Here is a 27,316-nt window from a genome sequence, read left to right as displayed (position 1 = left end):
TCCTGTTTTTTTTATTATTATTATTATTATTATTATTATTATTTTGATACTTAGTCTCACTCTGTCTCCCAAGCTGGAATGCAATGGCATGATCTTGGCTCACTGCAATCTCTGCCTCCCAGATTCAAGCAATTCTCCTGTCTCAGCCTCCCAAGTGACTTTTTGTATTCTTAGTAGAGACGGGGTTTCACCATGTTGGCCAGGCTGGTCTCGAATTCCTGACCTCAAGTGATCCGCCTGCCTTTCTGCTCATTATTTTTAAAAGCTAGCTCAGCATGGGCATTCACAGGCCAAGCAAGGTGGTTCACCCCCATAATCCCAGCACTTTGGGAGGCAGAGGTGGCAGGATTGCTGGAAGCCAGGAGTTCAAGACCAGGCTGGGCAACACAGTAGGACCTCGTCTCTACAAAAAATAAAATAAAATAATTAAAAAATTTAGCTGGGCTAGTGCTTTCCACCTGTAGTCTCAGCTACTCAGAAGGCTGAGGCAGGGGGATTGCTTGAGCCTGGGAGGTTGAGGCTACCGTCTCTCAAAAAAAAAAAAAAAAATACATGCTTAATCTAGTTACTATTCTCACTTAGTTTTTGGAATTGAAAAGAATTTCAAAGTTTACTAAAAAGCAGGGAAGTGATACAAACATCCAATTCGCACAAAAGAGTTATTATGTCTTACCAGTGGAAATCAGGCATAATTGGGTAAGTTTTAGACACAAAGAAACCAAAATGCCTGAGAGATTGAATTTAGAATGTTCCTCAAATGCTAGTGCTGATCACGCGCTAACATGAGTATCACAGTTTCAAAATGTAAAGAGAACATTTTTTCAGTAAATGTTTTCATTGAAACTGAAACCCAAAAAACAATGCCAATCATCACAGTATGTGGTAAACGTAACTTTCAGAAACAAGAAACTGACTTGTTTAACAAGAAACCTGTATTCAGGGTTGGTGAAAGTAAACCATGTCTGATGATGCATATCTAATCACCCAAGAAAGGCAATAAAAGTAAAAAGATTCCATTGGTTCATTAACTATTAAAATACAACACCAAAGACACAGCCCCTTTAAAGCCTTGACAACAAATATTAACTTATTACACATACAAATTATGCCAAGACTAGCAAGCTTGTAATACCAGCAGCAATGCTGCTATTCAAATAATAAACAGGCAAAGTTCCTGCTAGTTAAAAGAATGAAAAATAGCTTAAGGAGTCAATTTTCAAGTGCACGTAAAATGCGGTAAGTTGGGACATGGAAAAACTGAAAGTAGTAAAAGTAATTCAGTTACCAGAAAGGGATATAAAAATAATCAGTTCATTCAATGAAAACATAATGCAGAATTAGGTCAGCAAAGCTGAAAACATAACACAGAATTAGGTCAGCAACACAGACCTAGAAACCTGCTTCCTGTCTCCCGAATCCACACATAATTCAGTCCATGCTGGCTGCTTTTTCAAAAACCAATTCAAGGATAAAAAGCTAGGACAGAAGCACATTCAGGTGAAAGGAGGCCCCTCCCTCTATGAGTGTCAAATTATATCAACCTACGAAGCAGATTCTCAGAGTCATGGTCACTATAACCTACAGCTGAATGGAACATAAACTGTCTCCACAAATAAATTGTCTTCATTGCTTGACCCAGGACCAGCCTTGGAAACTTCTTCCACGTCTCTATCACCAGAGACTCTGCCAAAAAGAGAGTAAGGTTGCAAAATCTAGGTCTTCCCCAGTCCCTTCAAAACTCCAGGTAAGGCAGAGACCTTAAATGAGTTCAAGGACAGCAGCTGGGTGCGTAAGGGGGCGTGTCCCATCTGGTCCTGGTTAAGACTGGCAAGAGTAGGGCTGGCTCCTCTGTTCATCTCCCTTTTTTCTCTTTTCTACACCACACCCAAATGGCTCGAGCTGGTGGCCGGAGATGAGAACTTAGAGACATTTCTACCGCTAGCTGACGGGGCTCCCCACTTTCCCATTGCTTCCTTTAAAGGGACCATTTGTGCATTTACCCAGGAACTGAAACCGACACACACCCTATTCTGCTGCTATTGCCATGTTTCTCTTTCTCTCTCTCTCTCTCTCTCTCTCTCTCTCTCTCTCTTTCTCTCTCCACCTGATCCTTTATTCCTGCCTCTCATGTGACCTAGGGACCAAAGACTCCTGGTACCCTCCCTGCCCAGGAACTGTTTACGTGACAATCTTTGGACTTGCTTCCTATTAGGGTACTGTACTGAATTTGCACCTTCCATCTGAAGAACTAGGGGCTGCCCTAGGCCTGATTTTTTCCAGGACGCTGAGGAGAGCACAAAGTCAGGCTCCCAGCGCCAGAGTGACAGTCTGGCAGCCATAAACTGGACCTGATCAGACAAGAGCCATGTGGGCACATCTGCCAGTATAAACAAGGTTCCTGCGAGAGAGTCCTCCTGGTCATGGGTCAGACAACTAGGCGTTAGACCTCCCGCCAAGCAGACATATCCTGTGAAGGGCACACAGGGAACACTCATGCCTAGCACCCCTTCACTTCCCATCAGGGCAGCATTGTTAACTGCTCTGGTACTGGAACCTCAAGTTAGCTGAGGGCTCTCAAAACACCTGGTTCTCCTTCTCTCTCCCGTTCTCCCTGGATTCCTGGGGCTCACATGGTGTAGTATGAGCCTGCCATGTACGTGCCCAAAATGGCAACCCTTCGCCACTCTCCACTCCAACTCCACAATTCCTGTTTCATTAGTTCAGCTGGGGTGGATGGAGCTGGAAAATGATCTGATATTCTAATTCACATTACAGTAATACTTAATAAAGTAAATGACTGACAGCTTCTTCTCCCCACCTCAATTCCCCATGCACTCTCTTAGCTAAATCAAACCGATCTCTAAGTCTGTGTATTTTAGGCAGTATGGAGAAGGAAGGAGGAGATAGGTTTCAGGAATGGGAGGCTGGTATTCTGTGTCCTGATCAATCACACCACTTGCTGGCCTTGGAAGGAAGCATGGTATTTGCTGAAGGGCAAGAGAAAGGTACATCATGCCTAATCTCTTTCTCTCACCGCCACCCAAAGAGTGCAAGTCAGACCATGTCCTCCCATCTCCTCTCCGGTGTTCTAACATTAACAAAAAAATTAAGTCCTGACACATGCTTCACCATGGATGAACCTGGAGGACATTAGGCTACATGAAATAAGCCAGTCACAAAATGACAAATACACAAAAGGACAAGTAAGTACGATTCCACTTACACAAGGTACCTAGAGTAGTCAAATTCATTAGAGACAGAAAGTAGAACGGTGATTGCCAGAGGCTGGGAGAGGAGGAAATGGAGAAATGAAAAAGTAATTCACAGGCTGGGCATGGAGGCTCGTGCCTGTAATCCCAGTGCCTTTGGGAAGCTGAGGCAGGAGAATTGCTTGAGCCCAGGAGTTCAAGACCAGCCTGGGCAACATAGTGAGGCTTTGTCTCTACAAAAATTAGCCAGGGATGGTGGCACACGCCTGTGGGTCCCAGATACTCAGGAGGCTGAGTTGACAGGATTGCTTGAGCCTGGGAGGTTGAGGCTGCAGTGAGCAAAGATAGTGCCACTGCACTCAAGCCTAGGAGACAGAGCAAGACCCTGTCAAAAAGAAAGAGAGAGAGAAGAAAGAAAGAAAGAAAGAAAGAAAGGAAGGAAGGAAGGAAGGAAGGAAAGAAAGAAGAAAGAGAGGAAGGAAGGAAGGAAGGAAGGAGGCTGAGGCAGGAGAATCACTTGAAGCCAGGAGGCAGAGGTTGCAGTGAGCCTAGATCGTGCCACTACACTCCAGCCTGAGATTCCGTCTCAAAAAAAAAAAAAAGAAAGAAAGAAAAAAAGAGAAAGAAATAAAGAAAATAAATTTACTTATTGCCACTGAATTGCACACGTGAAACTGGTAAAATGGTCAATTTTATATGATGCATATTTTATCATAATAAAAAATACAACAAAAGAAATGTTTAAAAAGGGGGACAACCTCACCCATTCCTTACCGAAACCTGTTTTAGTCCTAGGACTTCAGCATATATTCATACTCTCTGGTTCTACTAGGGATGGACATATTTGTCACCCCAAAGGAGCCTGGCTCCTAGAGCCCTCTTTGGAACAACACAGAGAGAGCCTCGACCGTCTCCTGAGTTGGTCTTAGAGAACAAGTCTGCCAGGGAGCTGAGGCCATTTTTCCTCCTTGCAATTTTGTTTTCTCCAAAAGTGGACCCCATTCCTCCCACACTTGTTCCTCATGCCCCTCTATTCCATCCCCAGGCCAAACTCTCAAGGGTTGGCTGTCTGAGTGACTGTGAGTCCTGTTCACTATTTTCAGGTAAGCCAGAGTGTAACACAGACGAATCCATTTCCAACCCTGCGTGGACTCCACTGGACTCTTGGGAGCTGGAATGGAATTCATTAAATAACTGGGCCAGCCACTAGGAAAAAAATATGAAGTGTAATTTTCCCTACTTCTTTCCCATATGCTTAGTATCTATGTGACACAGTATTTATTCATTCATTCATAGAGATATTATTCACTATTATCCATGCAGCTGTGTTGCACAGTTGTACAGTACAATGGTTTACAGCACATTATCTTTGCACTAGACGTGTGACCATGGGCAGTCTTTTCAACACCAAGTGCCTCAGTTTCCTCATCTACCAAGTGTAAACAACAGTCGCACTTATCTCATAGAATTGTAATAAAAAATTTAAATGTGTCCTGCATAAAAGGTTTGGGAAACATACCTAGCACATCAAGAGCATTCAAAGTAAGTTGTTATCTGAATCGGTTTATCATACTCAATTTACATTGCTCACTAACAGCGTGTGACATTTTTTACCCTCAATGCTTGACACGTTTGACAACTAAAATGCACTTCTGAAGATTTAATCTGAAATAAAACAGCGTTATCGTGACCAATCCAGCATGGGGAGGGGGAACACCAAAACATTTGCATTGCATTTTTCCATGTCTTAGGAATACCAATGTATAAACCATCCACTGCTGAAATGTGTAAATCAATCTGATAGAGTATATTTACTTCTGTAAATCAAAGCAGGATTCTTAATTATAGTCTAAAGCGCCCTCTAGTGCTCCTTTGCAAAAACTCCCAAAATAATGTTCCATTCTTTTAACCAGGGTCTTTTTCTGCCCTGGACAGTCCTGGTTAAGGCGTATTGTCCCTCTATGTTGTCTGCGTTAACATTTCCCTGGATTGTTTCACTTTAATGGAGAGTTACCATTAATATTTGCACTAAAATAAGCCAGGATTGGCTTAGTAGCCCTTCACTTTATGTTTTCAGCTTCTACCACTGTCTTGTGTAGCATTGTGTGAGACAGATATGAGCAGTAAGCAAAGAGGTCACATGTGAGGCTGGGCATGATGTCTCACACCTGTAATCCCAGCACTTTGGGAGCCCAAGGCGGGTGGATCACCAGGTCAGGAGATCAAGACTATCCTGGCTAACACGGTGAAACCTCATCCCTACTAAAAATACAAAAAATTAGCCGGGAGTGGTGGCATTCGCCTGTAGTCCCAGCTACTCGGGAGGCTGAGGCAGGAGAATCGCTTGAACCTGGGCGGTGAAGGTTGCAGTGAGCCAAGATTGCGCCACTGAACTCCAGTCTGGGCAACAGAGCGAGACTCTGTCTCAAAAAAAAAAAAAAAAAAAAGTCACATGTGGTCTGCAAGGCGGCTAGTGTTGACCAATTTCTATTTTCCCCTATCCTTTCCACAAGCAATGGAATCAACATGTTTCCCTTTCAAAGACAGCAAGGCACTTGCTTAGAAAAAAAAAAAAAGACCCTCAGACAAGCAAGAGCTTCCAAGGACAACTCTGTATCCAGGAACAGCACTTGTGATGGCAAAAGAGCTCTCCAACAGCTGCTGCCCTGAACCCTTGGGACTCACCAGCTAAGTCTGCCATGGCCAGGCTCTGGTCTATAAAATGCACAGAACTGCCAAGGCATAGCTGGTGGGGTCCCTGAGATATGTGAGGAACATAGGTTAGGGGTGTGTGGAAGAATATGTGCAGGGAAAGCAGGCTGGAAGTACTGCCTCAGGACATAGAGAAACCAACCTGGCCAAAATGATCAGTCATTTCTTAGATGAGGTGCATCTGAAAGTATTGTTATTGTTTGATGGTGCTTTTTTACTTTGCAAGACATCTTCCAACAATAGTAAGCTCAGAAATGAAAGTTTAGGCCAGGCACAGTCACTCACACCTGTAACCCCAGCACTTTGGAGGTCAAGGCAGGAGGATTGTTTGACCGAAGGAGTTAAAGACCAGCCTGGACGACAGAGCAGAACCCCGTCTCTATTTTTAAAAATAATTTTTAAAGTAAATAAGTAAAAGTGAAAGTTTACACTTCGTAAAATATTAACTGAGGAATATTCTATCCTCAAGTAAGTTGATGAATGTGAAATTGAATATAATGTCCTCATTGGCCACTCTCTACACCCGTGGAGGACAAAGTGAAATCCAGAACCAAATGAAGACCCCAAAACACAAATCTGAAGAAGTTTTTTGTTTTTGTGGTTTCTTTTGTTCTGTTTTGTTTTTAGACAGAGTCTTACTCTATCGCCCAGGCTGCAGTGCAGTGGCATAATCTCCGTTCCACTCACTGCAACCTCCACCTTCAGGGTTCAACCAATTCTCCTGACTCAGCCTCCCACACCTGGCTAATTTTTGTATTTTTAGTAGAGACCAGGTTTCACCATATTGGCCAGGCTGGTCTCAAACTCCTGACTTCAGGTGACCCACCTGCCCTGACCTCCCAAAGTGCTGGGATTACAGGCGTGGGCCATTGCGCCCAGCCTGAAGTGTTATAATCTACATCAAAAATAAGTAGTGGCCAGGTGCAGTGGCTCACACCTGCAATCCCAGCATTTTAGGAGTCTGAGGTAGGAGGATCACTTGAGGCTAGGAGTTCAGGACCAGCCTGGGCAACATAGCAAGACCTTGTCTCTACAGAAACAAACAAAAAAAAGGCTAGTCAATTGTGGTGGGACACATCTGTAGTCCTAGCTACTTGGGAGGCTGATGTGGGAAGATCGTTGAGCCCAGGAGTTCGAGGCTGCAGTAAGCTATGATTGTGCCATTGAACTCCAGCCTGGGCAACAAAGCAAGACTCGGTTTCTATTTTGAAAAGAGAAAAAAAAAGATTAGTAGCTATTTGGGGAACCCTGTATTTAGATTTACAAGTTATTACATACAGCTGTGGAAGGTGCTCACATGACATCTAGATCCAGTAATTATTCTCCTACACTGACTTTGCCAATTTTTATTTCATGTTTTTGTGTTCATGTACCAAAAGTGAAGCAAAAGCTATCACGTGTTAAGACTGATGGAAGAATTTTATAAAAATTCACTGTTGCTAATTTTATATCAGTATTATCAAGGCTTCACTTAGAAAAATCAATTAATTCCAACAATGGTTTAATTTTTTTATCTAATTCATGAAATCAATATAAAGCTTTTGGAATTGTAGTCTGTTTAAGATGAAATATATCTGACATAATTATGAATCTTGCTGTAAATTTAGCTTAAATTTTCATATTTAAGGTAAAAGTATTTGTTTTTGCAGTGATAATCTACATACATATTTTGGTGGAACATGATGTCATGGTAAAAACGGTATCTTGGCCAGGCACAGTGGCTCATGTTTGTAATCCCAACACTTTGGTAGGCTGAGGCAGGCGGATCATGAGATCAGGAGTTCGAGACCAGCCTGGCCAACATGGGGAAACCCTGTCTCTACTAAAAATACCAAAACAAAAAAAATTAGCTGGGTGTGGTGGCATGTTTCTGTAATCCCAGCTACTCGGGAGGCTAAGGCATGAGAATTGCTTGAACCCAGGAGGCGAGGATTGCAGTGAGCCGAGATCCCGCTATTGCACTCCAGCCTGGGCGACAGAGCAAGACTGCAGCTGTGGCAGATGCGGGAGAGATCTTATTAAATTAAGGTATCTAATTTTAAAGATGCAGACCTATAATTGGAATTGGTTACAGTGTAAACAGAAGTCATAACTCTATCACCAAAGAAGTTGCATTATTGTATCTATTGCAATGAAATCATATTTGTAAAAATTTACAAATTTTGAATATGCCAAGTAATTAAACTACAAATTTTTTGTGATAAAGTTGATAAGTTGATGTTGATTGCAAAAATAAAAATTAAAAAAAAACCACCTCAGCCTGGCAGTACTGAACTTTGTTTCCTTTCTGCTACTCATTATCCATTGGAACTACTTAGTAAATCAGCCTGTGTCTGACCAATAATACTGAACTTTTTCATAAATAAGTCCTCTAGATTTAGGTTGCATTTTGTTCATTATAAGTTAGAAATTTTAATTAAAGAAGTTAAGGAGCATCAAAAAACAAACTTCAGTTTTTGAATAATTACAACTATTAAAAACCAGACTTACAAAGAGGGAGACAGTGAAACATCCCAGCTACAGCAAAGGAGTTAGGAAATAAATTAAATATATTGCCCTCAGATCCTGTCCAAGATTTAGTTTTGAGATTCCATAATTGTCCTTTGGAATATATCTACATGTGGGGAGAAACTTTTACATTGTCTACTGGAATGGAACACAATTAGGAAGGTCTATGAATTTATCACATCTAAACATCAGAACAATCATAAATAGAGATAATTTATGTGATAACCTTTGTCTTCTAAAATATTTGTCAAAGCAAAGAAAGGGACTCTGAATTGAAGCAAAAAAGAACAGTAATCAGGAGGTATATTTCAGCCAATTATTTATACTTTTTTTTTTTTTTTTTTTTTTTTTTTGCGATGGAGCCTCGCTCTGTTGCCCAGGCTGGAGTGCAGTGGTGTGACCTCAGGTGACTGCAGTGGTGCGACCTCAGCTGACTGGAACCTCTGCCTCCCGGGTTCAAGCAATTCTCCTGCCTCAGCCTCTCAAGTGCCTGGGATTACAGGTGCCCGCCACCACACCAGGCTAAATTTTTTTTTTATTTTTAGTAGAGACAGGGTTTCACCATCTCAGCCAGGGTGCTCTTAAACTCCTGACCTCATGATCCACCCACCTCAGCCTCCCGAAGTGCTGGGATTACAGACATGAGCCACCACACCTGGCCTATTTATACATTTTAACACAAAAAAATTACAATTAAGAATACTTCCCATTCAGTAGAATTCACTCCATTTTTACCAGATAACTTAGCTCTTCTAGAGAGATTATATTTCTTAAGTAAAAATATTATGGTTTACAGAGAAGAGTCAACCTCAATTTTATTCACATGCAGTATACCTTTAAAAAAGATCCAGACATTATGAGAAGTTAAAAATAAGTCTATTTCAGAAAAAAAAATGCAGTATTGGCCGGGTATGGTGGCTTACATCTGTAATCCCAGCACTTTCAGAGGCCAAAGTGAATGAATTACTTAGGGCCAGGAGTTCGAGACCAACCTGACCAAAATGGCAAAACCCTGTCTATACTCAAAATACAAAAATTAGCTGGGTGTGGTGGTATGTATGTGTAATCCCAGCTACTTGGGAGGCTGAGGCATGAGAATCCTTTGAACGTGAGAGGCAGAGTTTGCAGTGAACTGACACTGCACCACCATATTTCCAGCCAGAGTAACACAGCAAGACTCTGTCTTCAAAAAAAAAAGGAAAAGAAAAAATGCATTATTCCAAAAATCACCAGCATCAGAAAAATGACATATTTGAGACAGATGAGACTAAGAAACTGATTAAGCATGTACTATGTAACAAAAATAATCATACACCTATGTTATATTTATTATTCTGATAATACTAAAGTTTTTTTGTTTTGTTTTAATGTACATATTTGTTACTTTTTAGAAAGAAATTCATTTTCAAAAGTTTTTAAATAGAACTACTTTATAGGCCTATGCATATAATAAAACTAATTTATCAGCTAATATGTAAATAATTTAGAAATTATATTCAAATATATGTAAATTATATTGTATGTACTATTTTAGTACCCTTTTCCATTTTCTACATGTACTGGTTTGGAAAATAAATTACCCTAATAGGAGCTACCAGGATGGGAGTGGTGGCTCACACCTGTAATCCCAGCATTTTGGGAGACTGAGGTGAGCAGATCACTTGAGGTCGTGAGTTCGAGACCAGCCTGGCCAACATGGTGAAACTCTGTCTCTACTAAAAATACAAAACTTAACCAGGTGTGGTGGCGTGCAACTATAGTCCCAGCTACTCAGGAGGCTGAGGCAGAAAAATCACTTGAACCTAGGAGGCGGAGGTTGCAGGCAGCCAAGATCACGCCACTGCACTCCAGCCTGGTGACAGAGTAAGACTCTGTCTCAAAAAAGAAAAAGCCAGGCAAGGTAGCTCACACCTGTAATCCCAGCATTTTGGGAGGTGGCTCACACCTGTAATCCCAGCATTTTGGGAGGCTGAGGCGGGCGGATCACAAGGTCAGGAGATCAAGACCATCCTGACCAACATGGTGAAACCCCATCTCTACTAAAATACAAAAAAACAGCCAGGCGTGGTGGCACATGCCTGTAGTCCCAGCTACTCAGGAGGCTGAGGCAGGAGAATCACTTGAATCCGGTCAGCAGAGGTTGCAGTGAGCCAAGATTACTACAGCCTGGCAACAGAGCAAGACTCTGTCTCAAAAAAAAAAAAAAAAAGAGCTACCATTTCTTAAGAGATTACTATTTATGAAGCACTGTGCTTGAATCAATTTACTCTCTACAACTACTCTGAAAGGTGGTTATTTTCATCTTCATTTCACAGAAAAGTCCACCTGATGATAGTGCAGAACAGGAATGTGTGCCCTTTCTCAGCCCATACTCCCCACTTACCATCTTCTACTGCGTCTTCCCTACATCAACAGGACACACCACTGGCCCACCAAAGGTGGAATGCACTTCCAGTTAAGAACCACGAATTCCGGTCCACTATGCCCTCTGACCCCATCACCCATGTGGCCAAGGCTGTGCATATTCTGGAGGGCAGACTACAGCTGTGTGAAAAATAAATAAAATTCTGCCAGAACCCAGAGAAACCTTGAGAGAGATGTGACTGTGATCTGAGTCACATAGCATGTAGCTGTAACTTCTGCTTCTTAAGTTAAAACTCTTTTCCTCATTGTTCTTGTTCTGTAAATGACCAGGATAGGCCAGAGACAAGACTTCTTCCAATCACTGATCTTTGTACAGATTAACTGCTTCCTTTATTATTCTTCACCTAATTCAACCCAGATGATGCAAAATCTTCAGGGTGGAACGTTAAATTTACCTTTCTTGAAAGAAAAAGACAACCTCAACTCATCAGATTATTGTAACTATGCATTATGCCTTATATAGAAAGATCACAAAATTCTGTTAAGCTTCCCTAAACTCTGTTTGTATAAAGGATCCCAAGCTTCTACACTTTGGAACACTGATTTCCATTCTTTGGAAAATGTACCTCCTAGGTGGTTGAATGGTCATCTCAAAGTTTTCACTTGAATAAACTCTCTTCAAACTCTGACCCTTTTGTTTACTTTAGGTTGACAGCTGTAAACCCAAGCAATTAACGATCCTCATACCTAAGAGAGTCACAGTTACCCCGTGTCTTTCAAACTACGTGTCTTTTGTGTGTGTGTAATCTCCAGTTCTGGAAAATCTTTTGTTTTGCTTTAAATGGTGTCCTAGACACTCAAGGGGAAGACCATAATGTATAGCTCTTGCATTAATGTGAATTAAATGGTATTTCACCTCAAACCTTGGCGTCACTAAAATTACAAATTCTTTGTCTTTGGCTATCCTATAATACAGACTATGCGATGAAATATAACAATAAAACTAATTATAAGTTTTGTACTAAATTTAGCATTTGGAACATATTCTGCTCTAGTGTCACTGTTGAGACTTTTTTTTTTTTTTTTTTTTTTAGACAGGGTCTCACTCTGTCACCCAGACTGGAGTACAGTGGCATGATCATAGCCCACTGCAGCCTCGAACTCCTGTGCTCAGCAATCTTTCCACTTCAGCCTCCTAAGCAGCTGGGACTACAGTTACACACCACCATGCCCAGGTAATTTTTGTATTTTTGGTAGAATGGGGTTTCACCATGTTGCCCAGGCTGGTCTCAGACTTTTGGCCTCAAGCAATCTGCCTGCCTCAGCCTCCCACAGTGCTGGGATTACAGGTGTGAACCACTGTACAGGTAAACTTTTAAAATACCATTGTGTTTAACATAGGTACTTATTTTTTTAATGCTTTCATTGTATTTTAATTGTCTCAGTTATGTTTAGATGTACAAAAGGTTTCCCTCCAAAAAGAATGACATGATTTAGTAGACAATTAGCAACATGTACTAGCAGATAGCGAAAATATATGAAGTACCTGTTTAAAGTAGATTACCCAAGGATGTATCTACCTAGGATAATAGATTAAAATGTTACCTAGGCCAGGTGCGGTGGCTCATGCCTGTAATCCCAGCACTTTGGAAGGCCGAGTCAGGTGGATCATCTGAGGTCAGGAGTTTGAGATCAACCCAGCCAAAACGGTGAAACCCCGCCTCTAATGAAAATATAAAAATTAGCTGTAACTTCATGCTGGGCATGGTGGTGCGCGCCTGCAGTCCCAGCTACTTGGGAGGCTGAGGCAGGAGAATCATTTGAACCTGGGAGGCAGAGGTTGCAGTGAGCCGAGATCGTGCCTTTGCACTCCAGCCTGGGCAACAAAGCGAGACTCTGTCTCAAAAAAAATAAATAAATAAAATGTCACCTAATAAAAATGATATAATAAATGTTGGGGACTCAGGGATGGAGGGGAAGAGACAGAGAGGGGTGAGAGATAAAAGATTACACACTGGGTACAGTGTACCCTCAGATGATGGGTGCACCAAAATCTCAGAAACTGCCACTAAAAAACCCATGTAACCAAAAACCACCTGTTCTCCAAAAACTACTGAAATAAAAATAAATAAATAAACAAATAAAATGTTGCCTAAAAGTAAGAGGTTTGTGTTGGATTTAGATATCCCCCCAAATCCTAATATGGTTTGACTTGAGACAAAGATATGATTGCAAATAGTTCATTAGGGAGGTATAGGGATGGCTGGTGGGGGAGCAGGAAAGGGAAGACTGCTAATTAAGGATGTGTTGTTAAGCCAAAGCTAGAATTTAACTTCAGCAGGAAACACTGAAGGCAAACACAGCCCTTATAATCATTTCATCCAGGGGTGGGGGATCTGGAGTAATTATACCCCAACTCCCATCAGCCCCTGATTGAGGACTTCTGGGGGTTGGTGTGAACTCCCTAGCATTTCCAGATACGACCAGTTGAAAAACTCTAAAGCATAATAAAATGATAAGGTCTTAAAGGAAGTGGTCAGGGCACTGATAGCATCTGCTAGTCCTTCCAAGCCTGAAATGCCTTCTCACATCAAGTAATTAAGCAAATACCACCATGCTGCCTGCACCCCCATGCCAACCTCACAATAAAACAGACAAACAAGGGTCAAAGTCTAGCAGTGATGGGCTTTAAAGTAATTGCAGCCAAGGAAGAGAATTCTAATTTAAACACTCTTTTCAAACAAAAAATTTTAGAATATAAAATAATTGAATATCGTTAAATGAAAACGGCAGAAATAAAGATTTTATATTCCAGCTGGGGGCAGTGGCTCACACCTGTAATCCCAGCACTTTGGGAAGCTGAGATGAATGGATCACATGAGACCAGGAGTTCGAAACCAGCCTGGCCAACACGGTGAAACCCAGTCTCTACTAAAAATACAAAAATTAGCTTTCAGTGAACCGAGATGGCACCACTGCACTCCAACCTAGAGACTCTCTCTGCCTCAAAAAAAAAAAAAAAAGAATACGGAAAGGTGTTATATTTTATATTCTGTTAGACTTTGGGCTGCCAATTATTTTGAGAAAAATCCATGAAATTGGCCCTATTAAATATAACAAGGATTTCTCAGCCTAATCCAAACAAATGTGTCCATGAATCATTTCTTGATTGAGCTTGAGGTGTATATAAACAACTAGAAACAATTGAGCTGTGTATTTCAATGCTTTAGTGAAAAGAAGGCTTTGCCCATTGCTCCCTAATTGATCCAAATGTTTTTTTTTTCTTTTTAAAGAGAAAAATTGAAGTTTTCATGTGTTTTTGTTTGTTTGTTTGGTTGGTTAGTAATTTACAGACTATGCCACAGTGCTGTTCTCCAATATAAGCATGAGGCAGGAGAGAGTGGGATTTGTTTGCTTGCTTGTTTGTTTTGGAAAAGTACTGATGTTATTTACTAAGTCTCAAAGCACTCCCTATCTGTGGCTGCCCCCAAGTTCAGGCAGATGAACATTCTGAGAGCTGCTCAAAAGAATGCAGTTTTTTCTAGATATCAGATGGCAAGCCTACAATCTGTTGAAAAATTTCTCACCTAATTTTCACCTCTGTATATTACTCGCCAATTTTACATCAATCCTCCCCTCCAAAAAAATGATAAGCATTCCCATGGTCACATCCTGGGCGGATCTTAAAGAGCATTGAAAATAGAACATGCAGCTGTTAGCTTCTCCAAACACACAATCCAAAGCATTTAAATGCCCAGTCTGCAATGCTGACAGTGAAAGACAAGAATAACAGTTACTTTTTATACCAAAGATAAATGCTGGATGATGCCTGAAAAAGGCAGGGTCACCCTAACTCATAGGCAGAGAAGAATACCACCAATGTCAACAGCAGGGAAAGCTCCCTGGGAAGGAAGCACAGACTTGACTAATTAAAGGTCTTTTAAAGGAAAGAGCAACTTGGTTTTGTTAAATTTTGAAAATATTGCTCTCAACTGCTCTTTAAAATTATGAACACACCAGGTGCAGTGGCTCATGCCTGTAATCCCAGCACTTTGGGAGGCCAACGGGGGCAGATCATGAGGTCAGGAGTTTGAGATGAGCATGGCCAATACGGTGAAATCCCATCATAACTAAAAATACAAAAATTAGTCAGGCATGGTGGTGCACGCCTGTAATCCTAGCTACTCAGGAGGCTGAGGCAGGAGAATTGCTTGAACCAGGGAGGTGGAGGTTGCAGTGAACTGAGATGGTGCCACTGCTCTCCAGCCTGGGTGACAGAGCAGGACTCTGTCTCAGAAAACAAAAGAAAAAGAAATAAATAAAAGAAAATAATAAAAATAAAATAAAATTATGAACAGGATTTAAAACTCTTCAATAAATACAATGAACAATAAAACACATTAGTTTCAAATTTGAGCTGTATGGAAGGGGGATGAGTGTGATTAAAGAGGGAAAAACAATGATACATATGTGTTATGTGAAGCAAAAGCTACAAAAGATCAAGTATATCATAAAACACCTTGTTTGTGTTCTCTGTGTGTGTATGTATATATGTATAATATACATATATTTATCTATACTAGAAAACTTTAGAAGTGTATACAATAAAATGTTAGTTCTGATTTTCTCTGGCTGATGAAATTTTGCTGATTTTCATTTTCTTCCTTACACACTTAACTGTTATTTAATTTTCTGGCACGGGTAGGTCCTACTTTTATAATCAGAATAAATGATATGAACTCTATTGACTTTGAAAAAATCAGGGAAAGATAAAATAAGAAGCAGAGAAAAGATAGTGGAGGAGAAGAGGGAAAGGAAAAAAATAACTCCTCATTCATTCAGTCATTAGACAAAGAATTACTTGGTCAGACACGGTGTGAGAGTACAATAATTCCAGACTGTGGTGGTGGCTGTTCAGGAAACAGAGGGCTTAGAGAAGGGGAAGAGAGTACTATGTGTAGCGTGGTCAGAGAAAGCCTGTCTGAATAAATGGTTCAGCTACACTCCCCAAGAATGACAGGGAATCCTATGAAGAACCATGGAGAAACAGCCCTCATGCAGGTATACCTTGGTGACCTCGAGCTGCCGAGTGTGGCTGGAATTCAGGGAGAGATGGAATGGAAACAGAGGGTTGGAGGTAACTGGAGAGACAAGCAAATGCCAAATCCCTTGGGGACCTGAAAGCCAGTAACAGGGAATTTGCATTTTAATCTCAATACAAGGAAAGCCATGAAAGGAATTTTAGCAGGGGAGAGAAGTCATCAAGTTTACACTTTAACTTGATCACTCTCACTGCCCAGTGGATTGAAGAGAGAGAAGGTAAGAAGGTGGTCTTTGTCTTCACTTCATTGTCATTCACTCCTTCCTCCTGCCTTTTTCACCCGTGCATTGCTGACCACCAAAATCCCTGTGGCATTATATGCTACCCACAGGATAGCACTGCACCCCTGCAAATGTCTAATAATCCTTGTTCATTCAGCTCCCAAGTTCCTGCAAGCTTTACCCCAAGGCTGTGAACCCATCCAGGCCCTCTCACTAGAGATCTTGCCACACAGACCTCTTGTTCCTTAGCTCACATCAGCCTCCTCTGGGAGGATAACCCCAATTCCCCATTATGACCATCTCCTTTGTCCCCCTACTGACCTCCTAGTTCAAACTCACGCCACCTTCTGTGTTCCTGAAACTAGATGTCATAGTCTGTTCTTTGCAAACAATTTTAATTCATGGGACTATAAAATGCCTCACATTGAAAGCAACCTTAGAGATATTCTGGTTTAACCTGCAGGTTTTCATGACAAGGAAACAGACCTGGCATGGTTAGAAGATTTTTCTGAGGTCTCCAAGGTTAGGGAGTAGCAAAGAGTAAACCCTGGGCCTCTGACTGGGCTGGAGTTCCTTGCATGATTTTAAAGCAATTTTTAAAAACATCATGGAGTGAGAGTGCTTCATGTTTTAGAAAACACTTCAATGCATGCCATCTTGTAGAATCATGGCAGCCCCCAAGTAATAGATATAAATTGAAGCTGAGAAAGGTGGAGTGCTGAGAGAGCCACAAGCCAGGACTTAGACTCAGGTCTTGTGGCTCTAAGTCCTGCAGAAACTACGAAAGCTTTCCTATTGTCCAAAGTTAGTTCTGGGCATCAAAATTAGAGGTTTCCTATTTCTGCTCATTATTATTGGTTAACGATGCCTTTGTGTGTATTAGTTTTACATTCCTTTGAAGATCAGATTTTTTTTTTACAGCCCTATCAAGCTCTATTTGCCCATGTAACTATTGCTATTTTTCATTTTTATTTATTTTTTAATTGCCACATAATTGTACATATTTGTGGGGTATACAGTGATATTTTAATATATGTATTTAATTTGTAATGATCAATTCAGGGTAATTAGTATATTCATCACCTCAAACATTTATTATTTCTTTGTGTTGGAAATATTCAAAATCCTCTCTTCTAGCTGTTTTATTTATTTATTTTATTTTATTTTTTGAGATGGAGTCTCACTCTGTCACCCAGGCTGGAGTGCAGTGGTGCGATCTTGGCTCACTTCACTGCAACCTCTGCCTCCTGGTTTCAAGCAATTTTTGTGCATCAGCCTCCTGAGTAGCTGGGATTACAAGCGTCCACTACTACACCCGGCTAATTTTTTTCTATTTTTAGTAGAGACCGGATTTTACCATGTTGGCCAGGCTGGTCTTGAACTCCTGACCTCAAGTGATCCACCCACCTCTGCCTCCCAAAGTGTTGAGATTATAGGTGTAAGCCACTGCACACAGCCCCTTCTAGCTATTTTAAAATACACAATAAGTTAATGGTTTTTTTTGGTTTTTGTTTTTTGGTTTTTTTGAGACAGAGTTTCACCGTTGTTACCCAGACTGGAGTGCAATGGCGTGATGTCGGCTCACTGCAACCTCCGCCTCCTGGGTTCAAGCAATTCTCCTGCCTCAGCCTCCTGAGTAGCTGGGACTACAGGCACGCACCACCATGCCCAGCTAATTTTTGTATTTTTAGTAGAGACGGGGTTTCACCTTGTTGACCAGGATGGTCTCGATCTCTTGACCTCGTGATCCACCCGCCTCGGCCTCCCAAAGTGCTGGGATTATAGGCGTGAGCCACCGCGCCCGGCACAATAAGTTAATGTTAACCATAGTCATCCTACAGTGCTGATAGAACACTACAACTCATTCCTCCTGTTTAACAGTTGTTTTGGGTTTTTTAAATTTACTTTTTTTTTTTTTTTTAAATAGAAACAGGGTTTTGCCACCTTGCCCAAGTTGATCTCAAACTCCTGGGCTCAAGTGATCCTCCTGCCTCAGCCTCCCAAAGAGCAGGGATTACAGGCATGTGCCACCACATCCAGCCTGATGATTTTTTAACTGTTAACCCACCGCTCTCCCTCTCCCCACTTTCCCACTCCCCTTCACAGCCTCTAGCAATGACTATTTTACCCTCTACTTCTATGAGATCAACTTTTTAAGCTTCCACATATATGTAAAAACATGTGGTGTTTGTCTTTCTGTGCCTGGCTTATTTCCCTTATAACATCCTCCAGGCTTATCCATGTTGCCATGAATTATAGGATTGTTCTTTTTCATGGCTAAATAGTATTCCATTTTATATATATCTCTCTCTCTCTCTCACACATTTTATTATCCATTCATCTGGTGATGGACACTTAGGTTGATTCCATATCTTCGCTACTGTGAATAGTGCTGCCATAAACATGGGGGTACAGGTATCTTGAGATCAGATTTTTTAATGTAGTCAAGGAAGAACTTTGTCCAATACTGGAGGTTGATTGGAACAAGGGTAAGGGCTTTTGAGCAGGAGAGAAACTTAAAGAACAAATACAATGAAGAAAAGAGATGCCCCAGGGGCTGTGGTTCACACCTGTAATCCCAGAACTTTGGGAGGCCAAGTTGGAAGCATTGCATAAACCCAGGAATTCAAGATCAGTCTGGACAACATAGTGAGACACCATCTCCACAAAAAACAAATTAGCCAAGCATGGTGGCATGCAACTGTAGTCTCAACTACTTGGGAGGCTGAGGCAGGAGGATTGCTTGAGCCCAGGGGGTTGAGACTGCAGTTAAGCCATGATCTCAATGCCACTAGCTTGCAGCCTGGCTGACAGAACAAGATTATATCAGAGAAAAAGAGAAAAAAAGGAGGGGAAGGGAGAGGGGAGGGGAAGGGATGGGGGAGGGGACGGGAGGGGAGGGGAGGGGAGGGAAGGGAAGGGAGAAGGAAAAGGAAGGAAGGAAGGAGAGAGAAAGAAAGAAATAGAGAAAGAAAGAAAGAAAGGAAAAAGAAAGCAGAAAGAAAGAAAAAGAAAGAAAGAAAAGAAGGAAGGAATGAAGGAAGGAAAGAAAGGAAAGAAAGAAGCCGGGTGTGGTGGCTCACGCCTGTAATCCTAGCACTTTGGGAGGCTGAGGTGGGTGGATCCTGAGGTCAGGAGTTCAAGACCAGCCTGGCCATCATGATGAAACCCCATCTTTAAAAAAAAAAAAGAAAAGGAAAGAAAGAAAAAGAGAGAGAAAGAGAGAGGGAGGGAGGAAGGAAGGGAGGGAGGGAGGAGGGAAGGGAGGGAGGGAAGAAGGAAGGGGAAGGAAAAGAGGAAGGAAGGAAAGAAGGAAGGAAAGGAGGAAGGATGGATGGAAGGAAGGGAGGGAGGGAAGGAAAGGAAAAAAGGAAGGGAGGGAGGGAGAGAAGGAAAGGAAGAAAGGAAGGGAGGGAGGGAGGGAAGGAAAGGAATAAAGGAAGGGAAGGAGGGAGGGAGGGAGGGAAGGAAAGGAAAAAAGGAAGGAAGGGAGGAAGGGAGAGAAAAAGAGAAAGAAAGAAGCAAATTTTAGCACGTTTTTGGTTTGGGCTAAGGTCAGATGTGGATGTAGATCTAATACCATTATGGCAACTACCATTTTGAAGAAATGCACTTTAAAACTGATTTTCTTATTCTAAGTACAAGTTACCACAGCACAATTTCACCATAGCAGAAGAATGTAGATGGTCTCATGGATTCATTATTAAAATAGTTGAAGTATATACAAATTGGATTCTTTGAATTATTTTTTCCAGCTCATTTGAGGTTTAGAGTTTCAAATCCAATGTCAAAAATATTCTTAGTGACAAAAAAAAAAAAAAAAAAAAAAATATGTCCTTCTCAGTTGCTTTGCAGGATGTGGAAGAGATTACTGCTGCAGAGGAAATATATTTTGGAATGCATTGCATCCTGATGCTACAATTATTTCTATTCTTGTTCCGAAAATGGAAAGGGGTCAGGGGCTCTGCATAACTGACACTTAGCAGCAGCAGCAGATGCAAGCTGGCAGCCAGCTCTCAACCAGGAGCAGTGGCTCGCTTTTGCCATCAGAGCCAACATAGACAAGTTAACAGAACACTTATGCAAGAATTATTGTTTCCTTGTTCCTTTATTTGCTTCTACTTTGATGAGCTCAAACTTTTTTCCCAAACATCAGACCTGTTATTGTCAACATTCCCTTAGGGTATGCTAGGTACTTAAAGGTGTTGTAAAACCTCCCAAGTATCAATGAAAAATACCTGCACTTACCTCAAATGCTAAGTACTGTAAGAATATAGTTCATTCCCTTTGTGAGTAGTTGCTGAACTAAGAAAAATCTTACAGGTCTATTAACTAAAAGCCCAGAATAATGTAATTATTGGGATTTTCTTAATATTATTCACTGGATCTGAAAAATAATCTGAGAAATAACAATCAAGCAAACAACATTACTTGCTTTTAGAAGGCTAAAAACAAATGTCTAAAGTAGCAAGTGTTCTGCTGAAAATAATCATGCAAAATGCACATATCTTGCATGCCATCAAATCTGACCATTTTTCAGGAAATCCTCCGTTATTGCATTCCACTCCATTCACACTCCTTGGCAATTAAGCCACCCAAGTTGTGACATGCAGATTCTGCTTTAGCTCAGTTGAGTGCTGTGTAGTGCGGTAGCATAGATGAGTCAGCCAAATACCTCACCCCACATACCTCTCATACCTATCCAGAGCCCCCAAGATTGTGATTCCCAAATATACAGAAAGTTTACAGCACATTACCTTGGCCTTGGGGGTTTGTGCATTCTTCAGAGTCAACTGAAATCTGGAGACACAGAATCATCTTCTCTAACACCGCGCTATACTACACTAGCATGCTCGCTTCAGCACATATACTAAAATTGGAACAATGCAGAGAAGATTAGCACGATCCCTGCACAAGGATGACAGGCAAATCCGTGAAGTGTTCCATATTTTCAAAGATCATATGTTCTCACTCATAAATGGGAGCTAAGCTATGAGGATGCAAAGGCATAAGAATGATATAATGGACTTTGGGGACTCAGAGGAAAGGGTGGGAGTGGGGTGAGGGATAAAACACTACAAATTGGGTTCAGTTTATACCGCTTGGGTGATGGGTGCACCAAAATCTCACAAATCATGACTAAAGAACTTACTCATGTAGCCAAATACCACCTGTTCTCCAAAAACCTATGGAAATAAATAATTTATATATATACACACTAGCCAATAATTAAGAGCAGGGAGGATTGCTAGTCTAAGACGTTAAGATTATATCTCTAAGATCACCATTTCCAGCTTTTTAAGGCACTGAATGGTGCTTTTGTACATAGGATTTTTTTTTTTTTTTTTTTTTTTTTTGAGACGGAGTTTCACTCGTTACCCAGGCTGGAGTGCAATGGCGCGATCTCGGCTCACCGCAACCTCCGCCTCCTGGGTTCAGGCAATTCTCCTGCCTCAGCCTCCTGAGTAGCTGGGATTACAGGCACGCGCCACCATGCCCAGCTAATTTTTTGTGTTAGTAGAGACGGGGTTTCACCATGTTGACCAGGATGGTCTCGATCTCTTGACCTCGTGATCCACCCGCCTCGGCCTCCCAAAGTGCTGGGATTACAGGCTTGAGCTGTACATAGGATTTTTAATAAGAATTCCTGTGACTGAGTAATGTTTGTATTCATGTTAGGTTATTCTATTTCTTTGGGTAAGAACACTAAAACTGTCTCTGCATTTAAGATTCTGACTTGGCATGGTAGCTCACACCGGTTATCTCAGAGCTTTGGGAGGCCAGGGCAGGAGGCTCGCTTGAGGACAGGAGTTTGACAGCAGCCTGGGCAGCATGGCAAAACCTCATCTCTACAAAAAAATGCAAAAAAAAAAAAAAAAAAAAAGTTGGCCAGATGTAGTGACATGCACCTGCAGTCCCAACTACCTAGAAGGATGAAGCAGGAGGATCCCTTGAGCCCAGGAGTTCAAGGCTACTGTGTGCTATGATGGCACCACTACACTTCAGCCTGGGTAACTGGGCAAGAATCTGTCTCTTATACGGGCGGTGGGCAGGGGGGTTAGAGTCAGATGAAGCAAAAAATGAAAATAATATTTTAAGAAAACAAAATAAGCCGGGTACAGTGGCTCATGCCTATAAACCCAGCACTTTGGGAGGCCGAGATGGGTGGATCACCTGAGGTCAGGAGTTCAAGAACAGCCTGGCCAACACGGTGAGATCCCGTCTATACTAAAAATACAAAAAATTAGCCAGGCATGGTGGTGGGCACCTGTAATCCCAGCTGAGGCAGAAGAATTGGTTGAACCTGGGAGGCAGAGGTTGCAGTGAGCCAAGATCAGACCACTGCACTCCAGCCTGGGCAACAAGACCGAGACTCTATAAAAAAAAATTAAAAAACAACAAAAAAGGAATGAAAAATAAGTAAGACCAGTTAAAATGTCACACCTCTGCCTTCTTAAAAATTGAATTTTATATAAAGAGCATTTTATTTGCCATTGAATTAAAACAAGATATAGTAGCTTGGTATAATTGAATAGGTTTATATTTTCAGGCAGTTTCTGATTCTGTGAAAAGTATACTTTACATCCAAGAGTAATTACAATCATTATGAGCAACTTTCTTCAACATCTAATATCTCTCATAAAGAGTAACACTCTATAACACTTGTGAACCGAAGTATAAAAAATGAATAAGTAAAAAATTAACAAACCAGAAGAGTGTCTACATTAAAGCAAACAACTGGACTGGCTTTCATAGATCATCTAGTCCCTTTACCAATTTGTTAACAATGAAATTAATATAAATAAGATGGGCACCTTTCAGCCAGGGGCTGTGGCTTCGTGGCTCTTCAGCCAGCTTACTTATGGTTCTAAGAAGACAGAAGTCAAAAAGCCAGAGCAAGAAACCAGTGATACCACTTTTACCATTAGGACACGCGGCAATTGATCCTAAAGGTTTTATCACTTGAGCCTTCTAGCCAAAATTGACTTGCAGACAAAACATTGTGAAATATTTGACAGCTGAACCTTTAAATGAAGCCATTTTTGCACTTCCATCAAAAAGAGAGGCTGGCCAGGCACCGTGGCTCATGCCTGTAATCCCAGCACTTTGGGAGGCCGAGGCTGGTGGATCGCTTGAGTCCAGGAGCTTGAGACCAGCCTGGACAACATGGCAAAAACTTATCTCTACAAAAAAATACAAAAAATTTACTGGGTGTGGCAGCATGCACCTGTAGTCCCAGCTACTCGGGAGGCTGAGGAGGAAGGATTACATGAGCTCAGGAGGTGAAGACTTCAGTTAGCCACGATGGTGCCACTGCACTCCAGCCTGGGTGACAGAGTGAGACTCTGTATCAAAAGAAACAAAAAGAGAGAGGCTAATATTGAGCCTGTCAATATTTTTCCAAAGTCTTAGAGCTCAGGAAGACTAAGGTAAATCTAGATAAAGTTGAAAAATCTCATCCACATCTCTACAAGAACTGTCAGTGAGACTCAAAAAGCAAGTTAAACAAAACAGGCACAGTTCCACTTACATCCTTGGGAAACATTTTCTGAATACTAAAAACAAACAATTCTTAAATACAAGAAAAAATACATTTAAACATCAGAAAAACCTGGAAAGTACATTTTTTTAAAATCATGGTTAGTACTCACAGAAGAAATAAGACCTGAAAGAACAAAAGATCATGTATCAGGGCAGTCCAAGTTTCACATGAATCGAAGCATCAGTTACTCTTTAAATTATTAAACCAAGATACCTTTAGACCTACTTCTTATATTTTAGAATTGTGTTTAAGATTCTTAACCCAAAATAGCTAGCGGCATGTTACTTTGATTTCCTGGAATTACAGATTAACAGAGCTAGAAAGATACTCAAGATGATTTGTTTCAATACCTATTTATAGGTAAGTGAGTGTCCTGAGACCCAGACAGATTGAAGGTCATGCAGTGGCAAGATGAAAACCGGGACCCAGATTCCTTGACTCTTAGTTTAATCTACTGAATGCTGGTTGTAATTTAAATTTTGAGATCGATTCCGACAAGTAATTCCATGCATAGTTTACTACCACAGGAGATTAAAAAAAAAAAACAGAAGTGGAGAATAAAGATAATAGTATAGAAACACTCCTCAAAAAAAAAAAACCCTCAGTAAGCAAAAACTGGTTGTATCACTTTTTTTTGCCCTAAATTGCCAAATGTGCTGCCTAAATTCTTCATTTCCCTTTAATGCCACAGCCTAAATTAGAAGCACTGTCTTCTTTTTAAGAAAACACCTTTTACAGCTTTGCCATCTCAGGTTACAAATAACCCCAAAATCACAGTGGCTTAAAACAACAAGAGCTTTCTCACTCATGCCAAATGTCCGTCCCCATTCAACAGGGATGCTTCCACAAGGCAACATTCAGAGACAGATCCCCAGAAGGCTTCATGGATTAAGAACCCCTACTCAATATATGTTAATTACCTTGATTTAGCCATCCCACAATACATACATATATCAAAATGTCATGTTATACACCGTAACTACACATAAATCATTGGTCAAACTAGTCACAACATCCCATCCAACCACATGGGGGTCAGTAAATGCAATACTAGAAAGCTGTACCTGGGCATAGGGAATCATGCCTGGAATCCCAGTGCTTTGGGAGGCTGACTCGGGAAGATCCCTTGAGGCCAGGATTTCGAGATTAGCCCAGGCAACACAGCAAGACCCCTGTCTCTACAAAAATTTAAAAATTAGCCAGGCATGGCTTGAGCCCCAGAGTTCAAGGCTGCAGTGAGCTATGATTGCTCTACCACACTCCAGCCTGGGCAACAGAGTGAGACCCCAACCCTCAAATAAAACAAAACAAAGAACAAGAAGACCGAAAGCCAGAACATATTTGGAGAACAGCGTAACTGCCACACCCCATATGTCTGAAACATAAGAAACTGAATGTTGACTCCTTCTGATTGAATACACAATAGTTTATGAGGTACTTAATTTTAAAATCATAAGCCAAAAGAAGCTAAAGAAAATGTCACTAAGAATCAAGAACCTCCTGCAATACCCTTTGTTGAACCACCAGCTAACTAATGACAGTAGTAGGTCACATCAGTTTCCTCATTTGTAAAATATGTAACAGGTGAGACAAGATAATTTCTGAGGTCCCATCAGGCCTTACAAGACGTACAATCCTAACTTATATGAATTTAAGAAGGACCTTTTACAGCATTAGTGATACTAAAGTCAAAATATTTTCTCTTAAAAATGCAACAAATAGGCCAGGTGCAGTTGCTCATGCCTGTAATCCCAGCACTTTGGGAGGCTGAGGTTGGGGGGGGATCACCTGAGGTCTGGAGTTCGAGACCAGCCTGGCCCACATGGTGAAATGCTGTCTCTACTAAAAATACCAAAGATTAGCCAGGCGTAGTGGCGGGTACCTGTAATCTCAGCTACTAGGGAGGCTGAGGCAGGAGAATCTCTTGAACCCAGGAGGCAGAGGTGCAGTGAGCTGAGATTGCATCATCACACTCCACCTTGGCAACAGAGCAAGACTCAGGTCTCAAAAAAAAAAAAAAAATTCTTAATTTCAAAAAACCATGCAAAAATAATTATTTCTTGGTTGGCATTTGTTTTGCTTTGTTTCTTTGTTTTATTGTGCTTTCTTAATAGTCACAGAAGCAGAAAATCTCACTTTGTTCAAGGAATTATAGCATGTTGTTTGTGTAGGATTTGCGTCAAAGAAACTTACACCAAAGTCTAGGAGCAGCTTTTCTAGCCAAAGCAAAATTTCTGTTCATTCTAGACCTGACTATGCTTCACTATGTTTTGATACACAATCTTTTTGTTATTTATTTTTCTATGCCTGTATTTGTCCCTTTTCTTATAGGGTTGAGAGAATTCTAAATTCTACAAAGCAATAACGTAGCATTATATTTTTTCCTTATAGGAATCAGCTCATACACTTTATGCGAACTAAAGTCACTCTGTTCAACCAGTTGATGAGATATGGGCACTCTTATTAATTCCTGATCATTAGGCTCATCTTGAAAGAAAAAGAACACTTGGTTTTCCACAACATGTAAATAGTATAGGCTCCTGTCTGATAAAGAAAAATATGAAATTAGAAATATCACTCCCTAATCTGTTCTAATAAAAGGTAGACTGTGAAGCAACTCCTTGAAGCCAAGACACTCTGTTTAGAAGTAAACATCTTGATCTGGGCTGGACATGGTGGGTCAGTCCTGTAATTTCAGCACTTTGGGAGGCTGATGTGGGAGGATCACTTGAGGCCAGGAGTTTGAGACCAGTTGGCCAATACGGCAAGACCCTATCTCTACAAAAAATAAAAAATTAGCTAGGCATGGGTGGTGCATACCTATAGTGCCAGTTACTCGGGAGACTCAGGTGAGACGATCACTTAAGCCCAGGAGTTCAAGGCTGCAATGAGCTGTGAGTGAACCACCGCACTCGAGCCTGGGTGACAGACCATGACCCTGTCTCAATCAATGAATCAATAACTTCATCTGTGTAGTTAAGGAAGCTGAATATGGGGCCTAATGTGAAAAAGAGCCTAGTCAGCTACTAATAAACTAAGGTGGCTGGTCTGAACTAATATTAAAGTTAACTCTACTCTTTTCTTTTCCACAAATGCTTAGATTCTATATGGGGTTTCTTCCTACTATTCAATGTGAGAAAAGGACAGACATTCTTGCTTTCCAGTTGTCTACAGAAGCCTGCTTTACCTATCTGGAAAAATAAACTTATATTTGAATAAACTCCAAGACTTATGAACCATATTTCCAAAATCTGACTTGAAAAGTCATTTAAAGCCAGGCAGAGTGGCTCACACCTGTAACCCCAGCACTTTGAGAAGTAAGGCGAGGAATCACCTGAGGTTGGGAGTTCGAGACCAGCCTGACCAAGATGGAGAAACCCCATCTCTACTAAAAATACAAAATTAGCCGGGCATGGTTGCACATGCCTGTAATCCCAGCTACTTGGGAGGCTGAGGCAGGAGAATCACTAGAACACAGGAGGCAGAGGTTGAGGTGAGCCGAGATCATGCCACTGCACTCTAGCCTGGGCAACAAGAGCGGAACTCCATCTCAAAAAAAAAGAAAAGGTATTAAACATGTGCAGGGTGGGAGATGATACCAGGTCATATATCTGAAGTATATAAATTGCATGTACAATTTATATACTTCAGATATATA

General features: G+C 41.2%; 1 protein-coding gene and 1 non-coding gene across 4 annotated transcripts in view; one reads left to right on the top strand and one right to left on the bottom strand.

Annotated features, from left to right (window-relative positions):
• RNF144B (ring finger protein 144B) overlaps nt 1-27,316 on the bottom strand; it is a 283,693-nt gene that overhangs the window by 223,880 nt on the left and 32,497 nt on the right. The gene's annotated exons all lie outside the window — the stretch shown is intronic.
• LOC135269317 (U6 spliceosomal RNA) lies at nt 20,965-21,068 on the top strand. The gene has a single exon (XR_010337623.1). It is a non-coding gene; the product is annotated as a U6 spliceosomal RNA (small nuclear RNA).

The sequence above is a fragment of the Aotus nancymaae genome, unplaced genomic scaffold, assembly GCF_030222135.1.
Source record: "Aotus nancymaae isolate 86718 unplaced genomic scaffold, 86718_ANA_hifiasm-v0.15.2.pri h1tg000051l, whole genome shotgun sequence".
Lineage (NCBI taxonomy): Eukaryota > Metazoa > Chordata > Mammalia > Primates > Aotidae > Aotus > Aotus nancymaae.
This window is presented reverse-complemented; position numbering and strand designations above follow the sequence as displayed.